The sequence below is a fragment of the Dermacentor albipictus genome, chromosome 1 (assembly GCF_038994185.2).
Source record: "Dermacentor albipictus isolate Rhodes 1998 colony chromosome 1, USDA_Dalb.pri_finalv2, whole genome shotgun sequence".
Taxonomy (NCBI): domain Eukaryota; kingdom Metazoa; phylum Arthropoda; class Arachnida; order Ixodida; family Ixodidae; genus Dermacentor; species Dermacentor albipictus.
The window spans coordinates 405,492,153-405,513,274 of NC_091821.1; the positions used below are offsets into that span (position 1 = coordinate 405,492,153).

The 21,122-nt window shown below is 47.9% G+C and overlaps 1 long non-coding RNA gene across 1 annotated transcript; it reads left to right on the forward strand.

Annotated features, from left to right (window-relative positions):
• Positions 1–11,549: 11,549 nt before the first annotated feature.
• On the forward strand, positions 11,550–12,896 carry LOC135903582 (uncharacterized). Its single transcript, XR_010564850.1, has 2 exons — positions 11,550–11,735; positions 12,765–12,896. It is a non-coding gene; the product is annotated as an uncharacterized lncRNA (long non-coding RNA).
• The last annotated feature ends 8,226 nt before the right edge of the window (positions 12,897–21,122 follow it).

Here is a 21,122-nt window from a genome sequence, read left to right on the forward strand (position 1 = left end):
ACGAACTAGAAGGGTACAGTCGCGTCGTGGAAGTTCGGGCGGAATACGGAGTTGTAAAGTAGGGTCCAGGGTATGAAGTCGTGCACTTGTGAAATCGGATGAATTCCACTGAGCTAATGTCAGGTCGTTTGCCAGTACGGCAAGTTTTTTCGCTGCGTCGGCTCTCGAAAGAGGAATGGCAACGCACCTGACGCCGTCATGGGCAGATCGGGCAGCTGCGTCTGCTCGATCATTGCCGTGTATGCCACAGTGACTAGGTAACCACTGATATATGATGTCGTGTCCTTCGTCAACTATGCGATGGTGCACTTCTCTGATCTCTGCGACGAGCTGTTCATGTGATCCATGGCGCAGTGCTGAGAGTACACTCTGTAGGGCTGCCTTGGAATCACAGAAGACTGACCATGCATGCGGTGGTTCCTCCTGAATGAAATGGAGAGCCGCACGCAAGGCTACCAGTTCAGCAGCTGTCGTTGATGATACATGCGACGTTTTCAGCTGTATTTCGATGGATCTTGTTGGTATCACCACAGCAGCAGCTGAACTTGCAGATGTGACTGAGCCATCGATGTAAACGTGTACGCGGCCGCTGTGCACCTCATGTATAAGTTGTAATGTGGCCTGCTTCAGGGCAAACGACGGCATGTTAGCCTTTTTAGTGATTCCTGGGATGGTTAGGCGTACTTCAGGTCTGTGCAGGCACCATAAAGGTGTGGATGGTCTTGCTGCAGGCATGTAGTTCATTGGCAATGAGGTGCGATTGGCAACAATCATACGACTGATAGCTGCGTGTGGCCTTTCTGCGGGTAGAGCGGCAAGGTGGTGAGAAGGTAGTCGGGCAACGTGGCGAATATGCGCTCTGAGAGCGTCGGTTACCAAGTACGTTGTTATTGGGTGATCTCGAGCTATGACAATCGTTGCCGCTGTAGACGCACACCTCGGAAGGCCGAGACACGTCCTTAGGGCTTGAGCTTGTAGTCCCTGGAGTACACGCAGGTTTGTTTTGCAGGTGTTTCCAAGCACAGGGAGGCTGTATCTTGCGAAGCCGAGGAACAAGGCGTTATAAAGCTGCAGCATTGATCGCACCGATGTGCCCCATGACTTTCCGCCGAGAAACTTGAGGAGATGTATTATTGTCAGCAACCTCTTCTTTAGGTATGAAACGTGCGGGCTCCATGATAGGTCGCGGTCGATAATTACCCCTAAAAAGCGGTGTTTACGTGCATTTGCAACTGCTTGTCCGTTGACACTTACAGAATAACGCTTCATTGCCTTCCGAATGAAAGTAACAAGGCAGCATTTCTCTGAAGACAGCTCTAAGTTCTGTTTTCGCAAGTAGAGTGATGTTAAGGTAGCTGCCTTTTGTAGCCGTGCTCGTACCTGCAGTCGTGTTACAGCAGACGCCCAAATGCAGATGTCGTCGGCATACATTGATACTTGAACTGTGTTGGGCAAGCATCTGACTAGGCCAACGAGCACTAGGTTGAATAGCGTCGGGCTCAACACTCCGCCTTGCGGTACTCCACAGAACGTTTGGTGTTGAGTCGTGGCGCCTTCCTCGGTCATCACGAAGAAATGCCTGTCAGTCAAATAACTGCACAGCCACTGAAAAGTGCGGCCACCGATTCCTGCTTTAATCAGAGCCTCTATAATGGCATAATGTGCTACATTGTCATAGGCGCCTTTTATGTCAAGGAATAATGCCGCAGTGAGACGTTTCATCTGTTTTTGATGTTGAACATACGCGACCAAATCGATGACATTATCTATGGATGAGCGCCCACGCCGGAAGCCAGCCATAGCATCTGGGTACACGTTGTAACTTTCCAGGTACCATTCCAGGCGCGTCAAAATCATTCGTTCCATTATTTTCCCTATGCAGCTGGCCAGAGCGATGGGGCGGTACGATGACAAGTTTAACGGTGATTTACCAGGTTTGAGAAGTGGAACCAAGCGGCTGCATTTCCATTCACGTGGAACCAAACCGTTGCGCCAAGACTCGTTGTAAAGGTTTAGCAGCATGAGGCGTGCATTCTGCCCAAGATTGGCGAGCGCCGCATAGGTAACGCCGTCCGGCCCAGGTGACGAAGAGCGCCTGCAAGTCGCTAGTGCCGCTTCAAGCTCCTCCACCGAAAACATTACATCCATGCGGGAGTCCCGTGGCACAGGAGTGGCACATGTTGTAAGGGCGCGTTGAGGCTGCGAGCTGGCAAGTCTTGAGCAAAATTCTTCGGCAACGTCTATTTCGCTGCGACCTTGTTGTAAAGCGAGGGACTTAAAAGGAACACGCTGTTGCGGTGATACACGAAGTCCACGCACAGTTCTCCATATCTGAGATAATCGCTGACGTGGATCCAACGACTCGCAGAAACGTTTCCATCTTTGAGATTGAAGTGCATCAATGCGGCGTTGAATCTTCTTTTGCATCCGCCTTGCCTCTCTCAGATCATGGATGGATTTGGTTCTCCTGTATCTTCTTTCAGCCCGCCGGCGAACTGCTCGTAGTCGCTGCAGTTCGGCTTCAAATTCTTCGTATTTCGGGAAAGGCTGAAAAGCACGCGTAGTATCTTGCATGGCTTTTTGAATTTCGTTTTCCACACTTGAATGGTTCCCTTGCTGACATACTTCCTCCATGTGCGACCGAAACGCCGACCAGTCAATTCTCCGGAGTGTCGTGGAGGGGCATTTAAATAGTCCCTTGATCTTCAGGTACGTCGGAATGTGGTCGCTTCCACGCGATTCGATGTCTGGAAACCATTGCACGTTTCTTGCAAGACGCCGAGAAACCAGGGTCAAGTCAAGGCAGCTACTGTATGTAAGCCCGCGTAAATATGTTGGGCTACCATCATTGAGGCAGTGAAGGTCGTGCTGTGTGGCAAAGGATGCTAGTTTCCTTCCCCTGGAGTACATCTTCAAGCTCCCCCAAAGCGGATGGTGAGCATTAAAATCTCCGGTGAGAATCGTAGGGTGGGGTGTCGCTGATAGCACGTCGTGCAGTCGTTTAGAGTCGAATCCGCGTGAAGGAGCAAGGTAAACAGCAACGAGCACAGCACATGCGTATGCTTAGCCCAAGTAGGGTGCACGGTGACGAAACAAGGCGCGGTGCTGTGGGAGGGAAGGGCAAATCGCGCCTATTTCTGTTGACTTTTTTTCCGCATTCACACCCCTCTGCAGAAACCTACAAACAAGGGGTACATAACGGACTTGCTGTGAGGTAAAAAAATAATAAATACCGAACGTTCCTGGAGCAGTTGACCAAAATGGAGGCGCGGAGCTATCTGCGATTGAACAATACTTCCGTCGCACACACGCACAGCTGAAAGCGTGAGAGGAGCAGGAAATAAGATCATGTGGAGAGAGTCTGTGTGGTCCTAATGGCCTTCCGCAGGTTAGCAGAGCGATGGGACCGGAAACAATGCGGGCAAAACGAGAGAAGTTCGTAAGCGTGCCTGTAGACAAAACGGCTTTTGCACGGCAGCCAACGCTAATGCGCGTCAAGAGACGGGCGCCGTTATTATCGGGGAGCCTTCCATTCAGGTCACGCGCTCGACGGCAGCGTGAAAGCGAAAGTGGTCAGCGTCGTTAGCCGCTGCCCTTGGAGGACAACCGCCTCGCGGAATGCGCTGGCTGCGCCAGACACGGGCTGGCCACTGTTCGCCTACGGGCACCGCGTTCTTCCGTCCACCCCCCTCCTTTTTTTTTGCCCGCGGAGGTGGCGCCGTTTGGCCGCGCCGTGTCTTGCGAAGGTTGGGTCAGGTGAGATCACCTTACGCGTGCACTGCGAAGAGACCGTTTGATGACCGCGCCAGTAGGTCAGTGTGACACTCAACACACGTAACGCTGACACGTTTCAGGGACCTGTTGGCGTCTCCTACGTGCAGACGGGGCTCAAGTATATATATATAGGTGTAATCATGAGAAGCCAGCAAACAAAGAAACCAGGGACAAGATAGGCGAAATTACTTGCACTTCCTAAATGAAATAAAGAAATTAGAAATTTATGAAATTGAAAGTTGCTGATATATATATATATACATATATATATATATATATATATATATATATATATATATATATATATATATATATATATATATATATATATATATATATATATATATATATGGCTCAAAAATTGGTCCCGTGCTAAACTCACTCATTCACGACGCCGCCCCGACTGCCGGGGCCACCAGGGCCCTTCTCAATCGGCATCGCCGCCGCTGGGAGGCGGCCCGCGAAAGTTCGGAGCTGGAATACGTCCGGCCAGCCGAAGGTCCCACCCCAGTCCAAGGGCTTCGAGCTGCCACCTGAGGCACCCACAACCAAAACTGCCGGACCATTCATTTCATCAAAGTTTATTTTTTTCTTCTTCACAGTGGAGTAAAAGAGTTAAGAAGCTTACTAGCATGCACGCCGCCGTTAAAAGTAAGCAACATGACACCAAAGCACGTTAAAAGCAAAATCAGAGAGGCTGAGGAAATGTCCTCGGTGGTGGCAATGGAAAAGAAGCCGGTTATGAGTAAGCACCTGAGAGGCAAAAACGAAATCAGGAGGGGAAAATTATATGATAACTCAAAGGGAAACTCTACTTTTCGGAGCGTGATCAGGATGCCTTAGAAAGCGTAGTAATAAAGCGAGGTACAATATGACGAAAACGCTTGCGATTGCTGCGATAAAGCTATGGAAACTATGGCACATGTTTTATTTTAATCTGCAGACTTATGTAGCCGGCTGTTGGTTTAGGCTCAACTGGCATACTTAAAGCCTGTTGCGTCCTGAGTCAGTGGCTATGCAGGCGTTTGCCGCCAGGTCACGTTAACGAAATTGTCTTTACGGGAGCGTCGGAGCGCTCACACTGACGCGTAATGCCTATGTCACACGCTTCAAAGCCATGCTGTATGTAACGGGACCTTTTTATACGCTAATCACCGACCCTCCACACCCCAATGCCCTATTTCGGTACTTCTAATATCACACGGGTAACCCCTTGTTACATGCGAAAAACTTTCAGTTAACTGCAGTGGCCAACTGTCCAACTCTTGGAAGCTCCTATATGCCCCCCGCGCAATATGAAGCGTGCATATTTTAATTAGTGCGCCATGCATTTCTAAGCACAATATGCAAAACATGCTCTGTTCGTGAGCCCTAGGCAAGCTGGTGCCCGCTGCTTCACGTGTTTCACCGCGCCGGCAGCCAGCGTCCGAGCGTAAACATTCTCGACTCAACAACGCAATGCCTCCGCAAGAGACGAACGCATACAACGCGCGCAAAGAAGCTTCTCCGTAGTGCCTAGGCAGATTCAGATATTCAAGGAGCGAAAGTCCCAGCATTTTCTCTCTAGCACCCACTCTTACTCACGCATGCGCAGAAACGTCCGGTCTTCAGGAAATGCCACGCCCCGCTTTACTTACTAGCAATTCTAAAGTTGCGTCCTGGACATTGCTGACTGCGGCTGCTGATGAGTTGGAGAATAGCTCACACACATAAAATAAAATAATGGAATTAAGCGTCCGACGGTGCGATAGAAACTTGGTCTTCCAGTACAACAGGTCGTTGCTTGTTCTAACATTTAGGCAACTATCGCACCAACACGTCCTTGGTGCCAACGCCAAGCAGCTCTTAGAAAGGATTTGCACGCGCGTCGAGTCCCGTATCACGTGTCCTCAAGAGCGCTTGCGTCAGCCAGTTCCCATTAGGGCCACGCGTCCAGGAACTAAACCGTCGAATAACAGCGAACATTACCACTGTCGTTTCCGTTGAACTTCTCTCTGCATGCAGCTCTCCTTAGCGTGTTTTCCGCTACTAGCATCGAATATCGCCTTCGGTCTCGGGACGTCACTGCGTTGACTACTCACTCTGTGCATTCGCATGAACAGTTGCTTCCTTTTCAGCATAGCTTACGAACTCTTTAGTGCATAAAAATAACCATTCAGTGGCCTTAAAGATACGACCGGTACCGGTGCGTACACATAAACATTGCTTAAGATTATGCGGCATAGGCAATGACAATAAGGACAACTGTACGAGTTGTGTTAAGCTTTAGTGCAGCTAAATAATTATGGCAGGACATGAAACAATCTGAAATAAGACCATGCAGAAAACAAAGCTTAGTGTCAAGCTACATCATGATAACGTTTAATTACCCGCATCAAGCAAGCTTCGCTGTACATATATTCCCCAGACGAATACCTACAAAGCGAATGCTGCCCACGTATTCTGCTATCACATTATAATTGTGATTAAGTATGGCGGCATTAATGAAGATGAAATCTTTGTAACACTGTTCACAGAATGCTTGGCGGAAGTGTTCAATATGTTAGCATGGGCACAAACGGGCACAAACGGGCACGAAATCAGCGTGTGAAATGCTCTCGTCTCTCAGCGACCTGTATTTTGCAGATCAAGTGGTCCTTTAAAGCTTTCTCTTCTCATCACAAGCACTCGTGCTATGCAGTCATGAAAGTGACCCGCACAAAAAGCAATGGCGCATGGTGCCGGCAGAACTCAAACGGGAAGACAAGGGAAAATCTCGCAGATATGGCATAACACTGCTCGGCGAAAGATATTTCATTCCGATTACTACGTAGTTTCAATCGGGGTGAAGTGATTACAGCATACACGGTTTTGGGGTATCATTCGGCACTGTGGCTGGTAGCGAGATTGTCACCCATCGTGGTTGCTTAATGGCTATGGTCTCGGGCTGCTAAGCACGAGGTCGTGTGTTTGAATCCCGGCCGCGGCAGCCGCATTTCTATGCGGAAGAAAACACTAGTGTGCTTAAACTTAGGTGCACGTTAAAAACCGCAGGTACTCCAAATTGCCGGAGTCCTCCACTACGGCGTGCCTCATGATCAGAGCCAGGTTCTGGCCCATAATTTAATTATCTTTTAGCGAGATTGTCACTTCGTGTGTCTGCGGATGTGCCCATAACGTTTTGTGAGTGACGGATAACACGAGTGTAAGCAGCGGCCTAAACAAGAAAGCATTTGACAATCGTGTTGGATGGTCTCTGCTAAATTTTTATTATATTTACTTACATCCTGCATAAACGTAAGATGACTGAAGTACAGGCGCATGCACTTCAAGGTTTACAGATGAAATTTAGCAATTCATTCCAACGCAGGTGATGGAAGAGGCCTTCAAGCAGGTTGGATGCCGAATACTTTTGACTAGTTCAGCTTCTAAAATCATTCCACCAGTGTCTGTAATATTTAGTCATTTGTACAAAAGGGTATGTACCATTTCAGCGAAGGCAATGCTTTAAACTGGATAACTTTCAATAGATGCAAAAGTGTAGTCTACTTCACTTCTACGGAACAAAGTGGTTGTGTGGTTTCAGGTGTTTCAAAAGTACCAGTTCCAATTATCATCCAAGTAGACTGTTGTCCTCCAAGACAACAAGAATGTCGTATTTATTTGCTCCCTGTACAATTTTATACAAGAGAGCGTATCGTAGCTGCAACCATTCTTCCAAGATATCGCAAGACACTGTTCTATGCAAAACGAAAAGCGTCAGCGATGAGAATTAAAAAGGACTGAATACTGAATAACATTATTTTATGTATAGCATGCACCTGGGCTATGTGGACCAGTGCAGATATTAATATTTCAATTGATATATCATATTGCCACGTGTACTTGTATATCTCTATCGGGCAACCACACTTCACCGCCTAAAGAAATGTTATCGCACAGCGCAGGACGCGCCTGCATGTATCGGAAGTTCCTCGAAAGTGATCAACGGTTCCAGCCGCTGTCTGTTTTTACCAAACCTTGTATTTTCTGATTTCATCGCGTGACGCGAATGGTGTAGAACATTGTGGGAAGCACGTGGGTCCCAGCAATTGGTCTGGAAGATTCGACGACTGATGTATAAAAGCCGACGCGCTTGACCCGCTGATCAGATTTGGTCGATCGCCGAGTGCGTTCGCCGTTGCCGCCGATCTTTAAGTGTAGCCTGTTTTTGTGGGCACAGGTTCGCCCAATAAAAGTTAGTTTCGTCTTTCACAGTATTGCTACTGTGTTTTTTTATACGTCACTACCACGTGACAATATGTTTAAATACTGTTTGCATTAGTATGTACTCATCTGGGCATTATACATGTCCTCTCTTCATAGCCCTCATTTAAGTCATATGAACAAAAGGAAATTAATTATTCCAGCGCAAAATGAATGTGAGTGAACTTTACAGACAGACAGACAGACAGGCAGACAGACAGACAGACAGACAGACAGACAGACAGGCAGACAGACAGACAGACAGACAGACAGACAGACAGACAGACAGACAGACAGACAGACAGACAGACAGACAGACAGACAGACAGAGACAGACAGACAGACAGACAGACAGACAGACAGACAGACAGACAGACAGACAGACAGACAGACAGACAGACAGACAGACAGACAGACAGACAATGAACTTTATTTGATCCTGAGGAGCTTCAGCGGAGGCCCCTATCGGGGACCTGCGGAAGCCGCTGGCTGCGTCCAAGTCGGGGCAGGAATGCCGTGATGTTCCGCCCTTTCTCGGGCCCTCTGGATTGCCTCTAGTTGTGTCTGGAGCGATGGGCTCCGGAGTGCCTCTTCCCAGTCGGCTTCGGTGGAGAGAGGGCTGTTAGATAACGCAGGGCATTGCCAGAGCATGTGCGCTAAGGAACAATAGATCGCATTACAGTCCGGACAGCTCGAATCGAGGTCTCTGTAGGTACTGCTGAGAAAGCCCAGCGAAGGGAATGAACCCCTCTGGAGCATTCTAAGTAAAACTGACTGAGACCTGTCTAACTTCGGGTGAGGAAGAAAATAGGCCCTTCTGCTAAGCCGATAGTGAGATGTCATCTCGTGAAAAGTAAGGAGTGGATCGTTCTGCTGGATTTCATCCTGTCCCCATAAGGCCTCCATGCCGCGGCGGCGCGTTAGATCTCGCGCACGGTCATGGGCAAGCTCGTTTCGGTTAGGTATGTTCTGATGAACGTCCGCACCCATATGGGTGGGAAACCAAGAGATGAAGTGAGTGCCAGGGTTTGTTCTCTTTTCCAGAATGGAGGCAGCCTCGTGGGCTAGGATACCCGATTCGAAAGCTTTCATGGCCGCTCGTGAGTCGGTGAAAACGTTGGTGCACGAGGGGTCGGTCATGGCCAGGGCTATGGTGACCTGTTCCGCGACTCCACTTGAAGCAAACCTAACCGACGCCGAGGAGCGTAATTCCCCTTTGCCGTCATTGATTGCCAACGCGAACGTGCTAGAGTTGCCGTACTGAGCCGCGTCTACAAAGACAGTCGAATCTTTATTCTCGCTGGCCTTCTGTAAAATCGCCCGTGCTCGGGCTTTTCGCCTCCCTACATTGTATTGCGGGTGCATATTCCGAGGGAATGGGCTGACCACAAAGGTTGCCCGTGCCTCCCTGGATAAGGTGATTTTCCGTTCATTGAGTATTCTTGGAGCCATGCAGGCCTCGTCTAGGATGCAGCTCCCTGCTCTGATTGACGAGAGCCTGACTACCTGAGCGGTGACCTGCGCTCCGATCACTTCATCAATGTCGTTGTGCATACAAAGTTTGCTTAACCTGTCCGAGCAAGTGGTTACTGGTAACCCCAGTACTTTTTTGATGCTCTTGCGCATGAGAATGTTAAGCTCATTCTTTTCGGTTTTGGTCCAGTTAAGGGCCGAGGCTACATAGTTGAAGTGGCTCATTAGGAAAGCGTGATGGATCCTGAGAAGGTTGCCCTCAGCTAGTCCGTTCTTTCATCAGGATACTCTAGCAACTAGTCTCAGCATGCTCTCGGTTTTCGCCGTGATGCGCGTGAGCGTTTTGGTGTTACATCCACGCGCGTCAATTAGTAATCCTAGGATTCGGATAGATTCGATTTGAGGAATGGGCTGCCCGTTTCTTGCAAAGAGGAATATGGGAAGTTGGTTTAGGGGGGTAAGCCCCCGAACACCTTGCCTGGCCGGCCTGTAAAGTAACAGTTCAGATTTGTTTGGGGATAGTTGGAGGCCTGTGTCTTCCAGGTAGGACTCCGTTGCGTCTAGGGCTGATTGTAGCGAGTGCTCTACCTCTGCGAGTGATCCTCCGGGGCACCAAATCGTCATGTCGTCTGCGTATAGCGAGTGGCTTATATTAGGAAGGGATCTGAGCCTTTCTGACAAGCCCTTCATGACTATGTTGAACAGTAAGGGGAAGATGACTGCTCCTTGGGGAGTGCCTCTGGCCCCTAGTGCGAACTCATCTGACTTGAGTTGTGCAATCCTAATGGTGGCTGTTCTGTTCATGAGGCATGATCTAACAAAAGCCTGAAACCTTGCTCCCAGACCTAGGCTGGCCGTGGCCTGCAGGACAAATCGATGATATACAGTGTCAAAGGCCTTGGTCAGGTAAAGGGCTAAGATGCCCCTAACATCCCTAGTGCTGTTATCGAAAATGTGCTTCTTAAGGAGTAGCATTACATCCTGTGTGGAAAGGCCGGGCCTGAAGCCGACCAAGTTGTGCGGGAACTGTTCGTTGCGTTCTATGTAATCCGATATCCTGTGCAGGATCGCATGCTCCGCTACCTTGCCTACGCAAGAGGTTAGCGATATCGGCCTTAGGTTGTCAAGGTTTAGGGGCTTACCAGGTTTCGGGATAAGCACAACCGAGGCCGCTTTCCACTTGTCCAGGACGCACCCGTTCTCCCAAGTTTTGTTGACCTCTTTCGTTAGCAGCTCAATTGATCTATCAACCAGGTTAGGTTCCTCAGCATTCTGTTTGAGATGCCGTCCGGACCTGAGGCCGACCTGCTATTTAAGTTGTGATGTACTGCTCTGATTTCGGACTCCGTGAAGGGGTCATCGAGCTCCTTCACCGCGTCACATTCTATGTTGGGATATTCCTCTGAGTGTGCTGCGCCTAGCGGGAGATATCTATTGGCTACCTCGTCTAAGAGCGTTTATTGCCAATATAAGCGAATATAATCATGCGTTCGTGTTCGGGGCCGCGTTTGTTTTCTTGCACGATATGAGTGGAAGCAAAAGCCTACCCCATCGTTCATTGCTTTTGATGGCAGCAGGTTAACGAGGACGCGGGCCGAATGTGTTACATGGCGAGATCTGTCCTTTCAATTATTGCCGCTGTGTTCCATGACGCAAAACTTTTGCGTCGAGTTCGGATTCGAGCTCTATTTCCGTGAAATTACGTCGCCGACGCAAACACTAAGCTCTGTGCCTCGCGCATGCGCAGTTGTGTATGAGCAGCACCTTTCAACTTCAACTTCAACTTTATTAATTCTTCTAGTACACACTAGCAACGTCCTCTTGGGCTAAAAGCTGCCATAAGCAGCTTGACTGGACCCAAGCGACGTTGTTGTACGTGGCAGGGTGATAAAAGAGAGTACTTTAAAACATCAAACATGTAATATCAAACATCAAACAAGAACAATTTGTAACATTTTCAAATATATATTTGATAAGATTAAGAAAAATAATCATCAAAGGACACCACACAATGGACCTTTTCACAAATTCCGCCGCGCCACCAAGCGGCCGCGCAAAGCACTCTCGGAAAACGGAGCGCCGCCGCGCCGCGCTCGCGTCTTTCCGTCCGCCTCTACGACTACGCCCGGCCACCGAAAAGGCTTTCTCAGCCATGTCGTCGTCATCGCTGTTTCTTGGTCTTCCTGTTGTGTCTGCTGTTCCTTTGCATGGCATGACACAGTTGGATGTTGCGTTCTTCCGCCATGGATCACCAGCCGAACACGGCAAGTAGACGCAAAGACCGGCGTTTGCCCACTGCATGTTACATCGAGCCCTCGCCGCACATTTGCGCATTGCTCCGCTGCTGTACACGGGACATAAATGCATACTTCGAAATGATTATGCCCAGCTTGTAGGTCTGTGTTTCGTTGCTGCTGCTGTGCAAGTCATCAGACAGCTTGGTCTGGTACTGATCGTTCGCGGTCGTGCTGTTTCCACTTCAGCAGCAACTGAATGAGCGTGCAACGTTGCTGCCATAAATTCGGAGTGCTATAACTACCTTTTCCGACGCGAATAAGTGTCCGTGCAAGAGGAGGGCGAAGGTTTCGCCGCTAGCGCTTCAGCCACCACTTGGGCGTGTGATGTGGTGTCGCATAAGATCGCGCTCATATGCATGTTGCGTGCGATGAAAGTAGGTTAGGCAGGTTGGCTGGATATTTTCGGAACATGGAAAAACTCTGTGCGGTTCTGTCCATGTTCGCTACACCACGCTGCGATTATACAAGTACGATGCTTGCATCAAAAATGTCACTGTCGAGACAGTGGCTCTTGAAATGCTATCGTGAGCCATGTACGATGTGAACTTTCAAACCTAGAGCGAGCGCAGAAATTAATTTTCAGTGAAAATATTCATACGCCAGTTCTGCAATAGCTAATAAAAGATACTTCCCATTACCAAGAACAATATTAGATTGTTAAAATTTTCGTTTTATAAATGTACAGGTAGTTTTCTTTGCTCTTTATGTCTGCAGAGTAGTGAAGTAAAATGTTTCTTTACAAGTGCTGAAGCATTGAAAGAAAGTAAACTACTGATGAAGTTTTGTGTTAACCTCGCAGGTTTTCAATGGCATGCAGAATTTCTTCACTGATTGCCTAGAGTATACATGTTACTGCCTCCCATCGTAGAGCTTTGAAAGAAATTTTCGTTGCTTATCAGTGACTTATTTTAGTTGCAAAAAACCTTCATATCTACGTTTACATAAGTAATCAAATGGTTACTCCTAGAAGGTATCATTGATTTGTCTATCTTCCAGGCAACACTGCAAGCCGTGGAAAATGTTCAGCCACTATCACTGAGTCTGCCGAAAGGACCGTGGACTAAACAGCTGAAAGGCCTGTGCAGAAGTTTTGTGGAGAACTCCATTAAATGGAATGATATGTTTTTCTCCTTTCTTGTGTTGTTGCTACAGCCGGGCACGCAACATGTTTGACCGCCGCCGCGATTCTCCTTTGCGGACCTGTCGAACGTCTAAAAAGCACCACAAAACTACAGAAAGATTAACCGATAACCACCACTACAGCCCACTGCTTGATATTACTAAGAAACACCAACAACGCGCACGAGAAGAGGCACAAGGCCAGAAAACTGCGGCAGAACAACGCAACACCTGACAGCAGCCGGCAGGCGAGCATGGAAAAAGGCGGAGACGACCGCTCCGTTCTCCCATCATGCTTTGCGCGGATCCGCTAGGGGATGGCGCGGCGCTGCAATTTGTGGAAAGGTCTATTAGAATCATTATACATCAGATATATATGTTTACATGTGGACAAAACACATCTTAGAAGTGTTAGAAAAATTAGAAGTGTCAGCGTAATTATTAAAGATTTTTGGTAAATTGTGTTTAATAGGTTGTAATTTGTATTCAGTGCGAAAACGTTGTACATACCAAGGATCAGGATTCCGCCGTGGTTGCTCAATGGCTATGGTGTTGGGCTACTGAACACGAGGTCGCGGGATCGAATCCCGGCCACGGCGGCCGCATTTCGATGGGGGCGAAATGCGAAAACACTCGTGTGCTTAGGTTTAGGTGCACGTTAAAGAACCCCAGGTGGTCGAAATTTCCGGAGACCTCCACTATGGCGTGCCTCATAATCAGAAAATAGTTTTGGCACGTAAAACCCCATAATTTCATTTTTTTTCAAGGATCAGGGTTTCTTAGATGTACTGGTATGTTATGGCGCTGCAAGACCGCTATGGATGTAAGCCAATTCCTTAATTCTTCTTTTGCAAAATAAAACATATGTCAAACGTGACATTCGTAATAGCGGTCTACCCAAATAACTTGGTATTTCTCTGAAAAAGTTTTTGTCGTCGATAGAGGATTGGTACTGGCAATGTCCCGGAGGAGCACCTTTTGTAATGTAATTTTTTTATTCGTGTTTGTTTGTGTTGTGGTCCCCCATATTAAAGTGCAATGTATAAACTGGGAGGTAAACAATGCATGATAAATTTCTAACTTAGCTTTTACCGCCATGAGAGCTGTACAGCGAGCCAGCACCCCGGCTACTGCGGAAAATTTACTGCGAAGTTGATTAAAATGAGCATCCCAATTTAGATGACAGGAAAATGTTATACCAAGTAATTTATGGCGGTTAACTAGCTCAATATTGTTATCTAAACAAGTTATTGAATGTTCCAGTTCAAAATTTTGATTTCTTGCTCTAAAAAGAACAGATTCTGTCTTAGCAGGATTAATTCTAATTCCATTTAACTGTGACCACTCAGACAGATTACGTAGCAGTGCATTACAACTAACAATTAGTTAGTTCGTGTCTTTTTCAGTAAAGGCTAAAGTGCCTTGTTCTCAATCCGCCTTGTCCTCATTTCGGTTACTGAGTGAATTATACAGTGAGCCCCAACCATCATGCGCCAAGACTTCAAAAAAGAGTAGTTGCGTTACTCCAAGAAAATTTAGTGCATATTGTTTCCAGTTCAGTGGAGTAGCCGCGAGTAATTCTTTCGTTCCTGAAATTTGATTCGACAATGGCGATTATTTGAGGAGTACTGTCCAAATGACCAAAGTGTCAATTAGGCATTTGTAGGCGCCCCCAAGCACACCCAAATGACACCTAAGTGCTGTGTTTTCAACTACCTACTAATTGGGTGCAATTTTTTCCGACTGGCGAACAAACCTTACGAAATATGAAAAATACCACGTAACTGCTTTCCCACCCGCTTCATAAAGCAGCACCCTCAAGTAAGCTGATTGAACACAACTACATTGCCTGTCGCAAACCCGAAGGGACAGCGCATCACCTTGATAATGGTATGGAAGAAGCACCAACAGGAGGTTTCGCGGCTTTGCAGCTACTCCTTCCTCGCTACGTCACACTTATTATCCGTCTCTCAAGGCCGACTGATCAGAATGATAACGAAACCTCTTGATAATGTGGCCAAAGCGCCGCTCTGACCACGCACGAAACGCGAAAAGCAATGTACACCTCAGGGGGCGGTGATCTCCCCGACGCTGTTCAACATCTCCCTGATCAACCTGTCGAGGGTCTTGAACAAAATCCCCAACATTAACCACACGATCTACGCGGATGACATCGCCATCTGGTGCTCCAGTGGATGCGAAGGGCAGGTCGAGGGTGCTTTGCAAGAGGCCATCGATGTGACGGAGCGGTATCTTATCCCCACCGGGCTAAGGTGCTCGCCCGCTAAATCCGAGCTCTTGCTCTACAAGAAGAGGCCCAGAGGCGGTTCACACCAGTCCTGGAAGCCAGCAACAGAGAGCCACATTACATTATTCTCCGGTAAGGGCTCCCCAGTACCGGGGGGTAGACACTATCAGGGTCCTAGGAATGTTTATCGAGTCGAACGGGGCCAATGGAGCCGCCCTCAAATGCATTTGTTCCAAGACCGAAAGCGCCCTCGGCCTGATCGGAAGAATCGCCAACAGGTACCGCGGAATCAAGGAAGACAATCTGATCCGGATTATCCACGCCTTCGTGCTACGCCACCTCGCTTATTCAGGGGCTATGCACAACTGGCTCGTATCGGAGCGCAACAAGATCAATGCCCTAATCAGAAGAGTCTTCAAGCTTGCACTGGGCCTTCCCATCCGAACGCACACGAAAGACCTCCTCAATTTGGGAATTCACAACACGTTCGAAGAAATCGTTGAAGCGCAAGAATTTTCCCAGTTTGTCCGACTCTTCGGTACCCCAGCGGGCCGAGCCATACTTGGCAAGCTGGGACGTAACCCCATGGTCGTCAGTCTCGACGCTGTGAAGCTGCCCAGCGACGTAAGGTGCAAGATTTACATACACCGGATGCCACGAAATATGCATCCCACCTACAACGAAGGACGAAGACGAGCCAGGGGTAAAGCTCTGCTCGCCAGTGCCCGCTTGAACAAGGACCGAACATGCTTCGTAGACGCTGCTTCGTACGTTCAAGAAGAGGCCTTCTCAAGTGGTCATCGACTGTGATTCTAAAATCCTTAGCTGCGCTACCGTCCGCACTTCTAATTCCAGCGTTGCAGAGCAAGTTGCTATTGCTCTTGCATTGACGGACAGTGTACATGACACGATTTATTCGGATTCCAAGGCCGCTGTCAGGGCCTTTCAGATGGGAATGGTGGCTCCCCAGGCCCTACGTATTATCCAAAGTGCCAAAGACATGAAACATCACTCTTTGGCCTGGTTCCCTGCGCACCTTGGAACCATTGAGGGTGCCTCGATCAACCCCAACGAGGAGGCGCACTCGGCTGCACGAGGTTTGACTGACCGTGCGCCGGGCAACGCGTCCTCTCCTGGGCTACCCGAGCCTCTCTGCTCGTACAACGAAATGTGCAAATACAATTATCTGTCAAGGAGAGTCCTACCTTTGCCACACTCCTCGCTGTGCAGGGCCCAGGCAGTCACTCTCAGACTTCTGCAAACAAGCACTTACCCGAGCCCCGCGGCGCTGCACACAATGCACCCGAACGGTTCCCAAGCCCGGACTGCCCTCTGTGTGGTGATTATGCGGACTTCGAACATGTCCTGTGGAGCTGCGCCTCTGCCGGTCCCCCTTTCACTCAAGATGAAATGATGAAGCTAATTAGGGCCCAGGATCAGACCTCTCAAATCCTGGCAGTCCAGAGGGCTCGCGACAGGGCCGTCAGGTTCCACCTGATGGTCCCCGAGTGGCCCTAGCCAGGTGGCGTGGAGTTTACTTACGTCTATAGTGGACAAAATAAAGTTGTTTCACTCCCTCACTCACACTGAAGGCTTCTTCAAGCCTTTCGTGATATTTATTTCTGGAATACATTTTGACCATTACAATCAGATGCACATTCACGTTGACTTCAACTGGCATGTGGGAGGCTAAACGTCATTTTATTTCTCCCTAGTGCAGCAGGCATTGCCGCACTGTTATGTCACCGTTATTGGCTTTTGTGAAACGGAATATTGGAAAATTAATCTTCTATTCACTTTAACAAAGCTTGAAATGAATCGCGCTTCTGTCCATACAAAAACTCGAAGACAAATATGTATGTACTTATGCTGTGCGATTAGCATAAGTGTATAACCGCATTACGACAGCTTAATATAACTGTTTTTGTTTGGTTCTTTTTAAAAGCCGGTAATTGTCCACCCCTGCCACACGTCTGCCGGTATTTCGCAGAGGGCTGTACTCTGCGAAATAGTTGCAAATTAATGCATGACCGGCGCCTGCGTCAGTTTAAAACAAAGCAGGGGTGAATAATTTTCTGCGAACATATACGCTGTCCCCGCGTGATGAATGAAGAACACGGCTTTAACGTCGAAAGCATCGGGCATGCTATTTGGCAATCAAGTCTGCACAGCCAAACAATTTTTACGCATAGAAACCAGCCTCGCCTCTCTTCTATTTTGTTTCTTCACTAGAGTTAGGAGTTCCGTCTAGCCCCGCTAAGTCTGCCCCTTCAATCACGCAGTACTTCTATGCCAGGGACGCGCTCACGATGCCGCAATCCTGCAGTCCAACTGCGCAGGTAACAGCAGGTCGCCCAGCATGTGGCCACGATCGCTCGACTTTCATCAGAGTAGCGCATAAATGACAACTTCGAAAGAGACATCCGCAAGCAAGTTACTCTACGTGCGTTTGCGTCACCAGCGCCTCACTCACGCTTAGGTCTACGAGCGACGCTACCCATCGCAAGAGGGCGCGCGACAAAAGACGAGGCGTTTGACATTGCGAGCCCTTCCGCTGTCCTTCGTCTCGCCGAAAGCGACCGTGTCGTTTGGGATAGCCTAGCGCGCAGGTTTGCGCCGGACCCCCTGTCGCACCGCTGTATCGAGAGGGCGTGCGACAGGCCGTGCAGCAGGTTTGTTCACCGCGCAGCCCACAGCGGACACGGCAGGTGCGATCAAGAGACGCAGCTTCGTCGGTTTGCACGACGCGGCTTCTCCCGCGGAAGGGCCAGCCCAGTCTCCTCTGCTCGGGGCTTGAATTTCCGCTCCCACCTCGCCCTCACCTTTAGGCCAACAAAAACAATTGTCTGTTGAACCAGATTGCGTCGTGGTTTGCGTACTCGTCTCACAAACCTAGTTCGCACCGCCGTACCCTTCTCACTTGTCTTGTGCCTTTCCCCCACACCGTGTGCGTTCCGGGGACGCCGCTATTTCAAACAAGCACCGGCATTCAAATTCTATGTGCGCCTTGGATTGTTTGACTTGTAGGGCATCGTTTTTTCAAGGAGTAATGGATGAAGCGCAAGTCCGTGCCTCTGACGTTTTACGTTTAGCTGTGGCAAATGAACGTCTTCTGTCTCACGTACAAAGTTGCCTCACATGCCATTCGAGTCACGAGCCGTTAGTAATGGTCCTGTCGCTCAGAAGCACTGGCTGCGCCGAGGCAGCGTGGAGAAGAAGAAATGGCTGTTTTTCACGAATAATCGAAACACCTATAACTATTAGTGAAGGTGGAAACATTGATCTATACTGTGTTGTAAAAAAAAATCACAACTTTTTTATGGTATTACTTGCCGGCAATGATACTGCGGCAGCATATCTTGCGGGTACTTTTCAGCGTCGTTGGCATCCTCGCGGCTTATGCCGTCGTAAGTGTGTTGTTTCAGAGTATGGTTTGTATTGCATATATTCTCGCTGATATGTATAGCTTAGCAAAACTAAACTAACTGTTTCACAGTGAAAACGAAAAGCTTCGACATTACATGTTCCAAGTAGACTGTGTTTCTTACACTTTATCAAAACACATACCTAAGAAAGCTTCAGTCAAAAAGGCAAAAAGGTAGCAGTGAAAGTGAGCTGTCTAGTAGACATAGAAACAAAGCTTCTATAGATAAAAGCGCGTAAATCCAGAACGTAGCAGTTCATGGAGAGTGGCAACTTGTTTTTCGTGCTGCGTTGTCTTGTTAGGCGAAGGCGCTGGTTTTCATTGGTAGCAATGTCATGCATAGACTTCGAATGAACACATTCATGACTCATTTATGTGCTGGCCGCTAGATCATGCAATGTTTTCAAGTTTATTCATCAACGATGTCAGTTTTACAAACAATTGTGTACAAAATTAGTACTACACAGGGAGCCCCAAAATTAGAAACTGTCAGGGGGACTCCGATGTACGTACGTAATACCGTAGGTCAAATGTCAATTGTAGATGTGTGCCTACATGTTACACATTAATGTACTTGTTCTCAATGTCATTGATTATGTAAGTTCATGTCAGTGAAGCTTGAACATTGTTCTGTGATTGTTGTGCAACTACAGTTCACTGGACTTGCATATTTCAGGTTGCATACATAATAGTGCATTAACTGCTGTTGGTCTTTAATAATCTATGAAATAATAACATTTTCTAAATTAACCATCTGTGTGACAAGGAGGAGAGACTATACTCCTGCTGGAACATAACTTTTTGTAGCGTCACATCAGGAGAACAGAAAATAACTAGCTATAACCTAGCTAGAAAACACTAGAAAATGCTACCTATAACCTGAAATAACTCCGCTTGTACTCTATAGCAATACCACTGGGCAGAATCGACGCAGCTGCACAATATAAGCTACAGTCCCACAGTGGTATACGACAGAATTTCCGAATACTCGCCTACATTGTTTAGAACAGCATCTATCGTCCGGTCTTCTGCGAAGAAAATTGCGAGCTAAAGAAACGCTTATGTGCCGCCTGCGGATTGGGGTGACATTCACAAACGCTCATTTATTTCGCATCCCCCCCCCCCTAATGGCCGTCAACCTTACATGTAACAACTGTGCCTGCAAAAAGACGACCATGCATCTCCTTTGTGAATGTCATCGCCTCAGTGCGCCTAGAAAATAACACTCAACCACAGACACAAACAACCCCAGATTAGGCAGAAGACTGGATATTGACCCTTTCTCGGAAGCTAGAATTCTCGGACACTGGTCGAGACTGTCCTCAGCACAGAAGGCGCTTACCGTGTTGGTGCACTTCTTGAGTTGAAAAGTGTCGCCCGCCACATCGCACTCATGTACAACTCTTTATTTTCTTACGTCTGTTCCTATCATTTTTAACTTCCTTTCTCCGCTAACCCGAGCACAGGGTAGCCACAGGGCTTATGCACTGGCTAATCAACCTGTCTTTCATTCTATTCCGCTCCTCCTACCCTCATGTTGCACATATGCATGTGGTGTTGCAAACATGTGACATCATGCGGTGTTTGAGAAGTTAAGGTAGGGCTCTAGAGCCGTCTAAGCACTTCGATGTCTATGTAATCAAGGAAACGGAGCAAATGAGTCCTTGTTCGAAGCTGATTTTCGGCCTTAGACATTACAAGGAGTGACGCAAATCAAGTTAGTGCAGGATAACTATCATATTCTTGGTGACCTAGACGAAGAGTTCTTTGGTTCACTGGACGGACAGCGTTCCATTGTCATCATGAACGAAACAACACCAATGTTCCTGGTTCCTTAGCTTTGCAAGATGTTCTTAATAAAGGACTTACTCCGAATACAAGTTCAGTAAATTAAAGAACATGTAATCACTGTACGTAGGCAAATTAACCTTTTAATTTATGTAGAGACTGCAGATGTAGGCTATGGATCCCGGCTGGAAACGTGAATACACATTGTTGACATCTTCCGAGCTCCTTGCGGTTGTGAAAAGAGTCAAGATCTTCAACAGCAATCTCCAACAAACCTATCAGTAACTGCAAGTGAATGACGCCTCATCACAATTCCTTACCGTTGTCTTGCGTCTCTGTCTTGCCCTGCGTGATACTATCTAAGGAATAAAGATGAACAGAAATACGGTGCCTCAGAAAGGCTGGAATTTATTGCGTCAAGAGAACATTGTTCAAAATTTTGGTAGCCCCTCCGTTATTTCATCAGTTCATGCATATACCATACTAAGTGAAGTCAAAGGCACAGCAGTTTACCTGTGTGGCCTAATAATGTTTGAAGCTTCATAAGTAGAGCACCACAACAAGCTTGTTGATGTGCTACAGCGGCTGAGTAAGGCTGGGTTTGGTGTAGCGAAAGCCAGGTGTAAGTTTGAAGCCACCGAAATCGAATTTCTTAGCGACCATGTCGATGGAATCCGTGCGATGGCTACAATAAAGAAGTCGTGGGCAAGGGAAGAAGTGCCAAATACACAAAGTAGAGAGTTACAAAGATTCATGCTCATGCTTAGTTTCAACA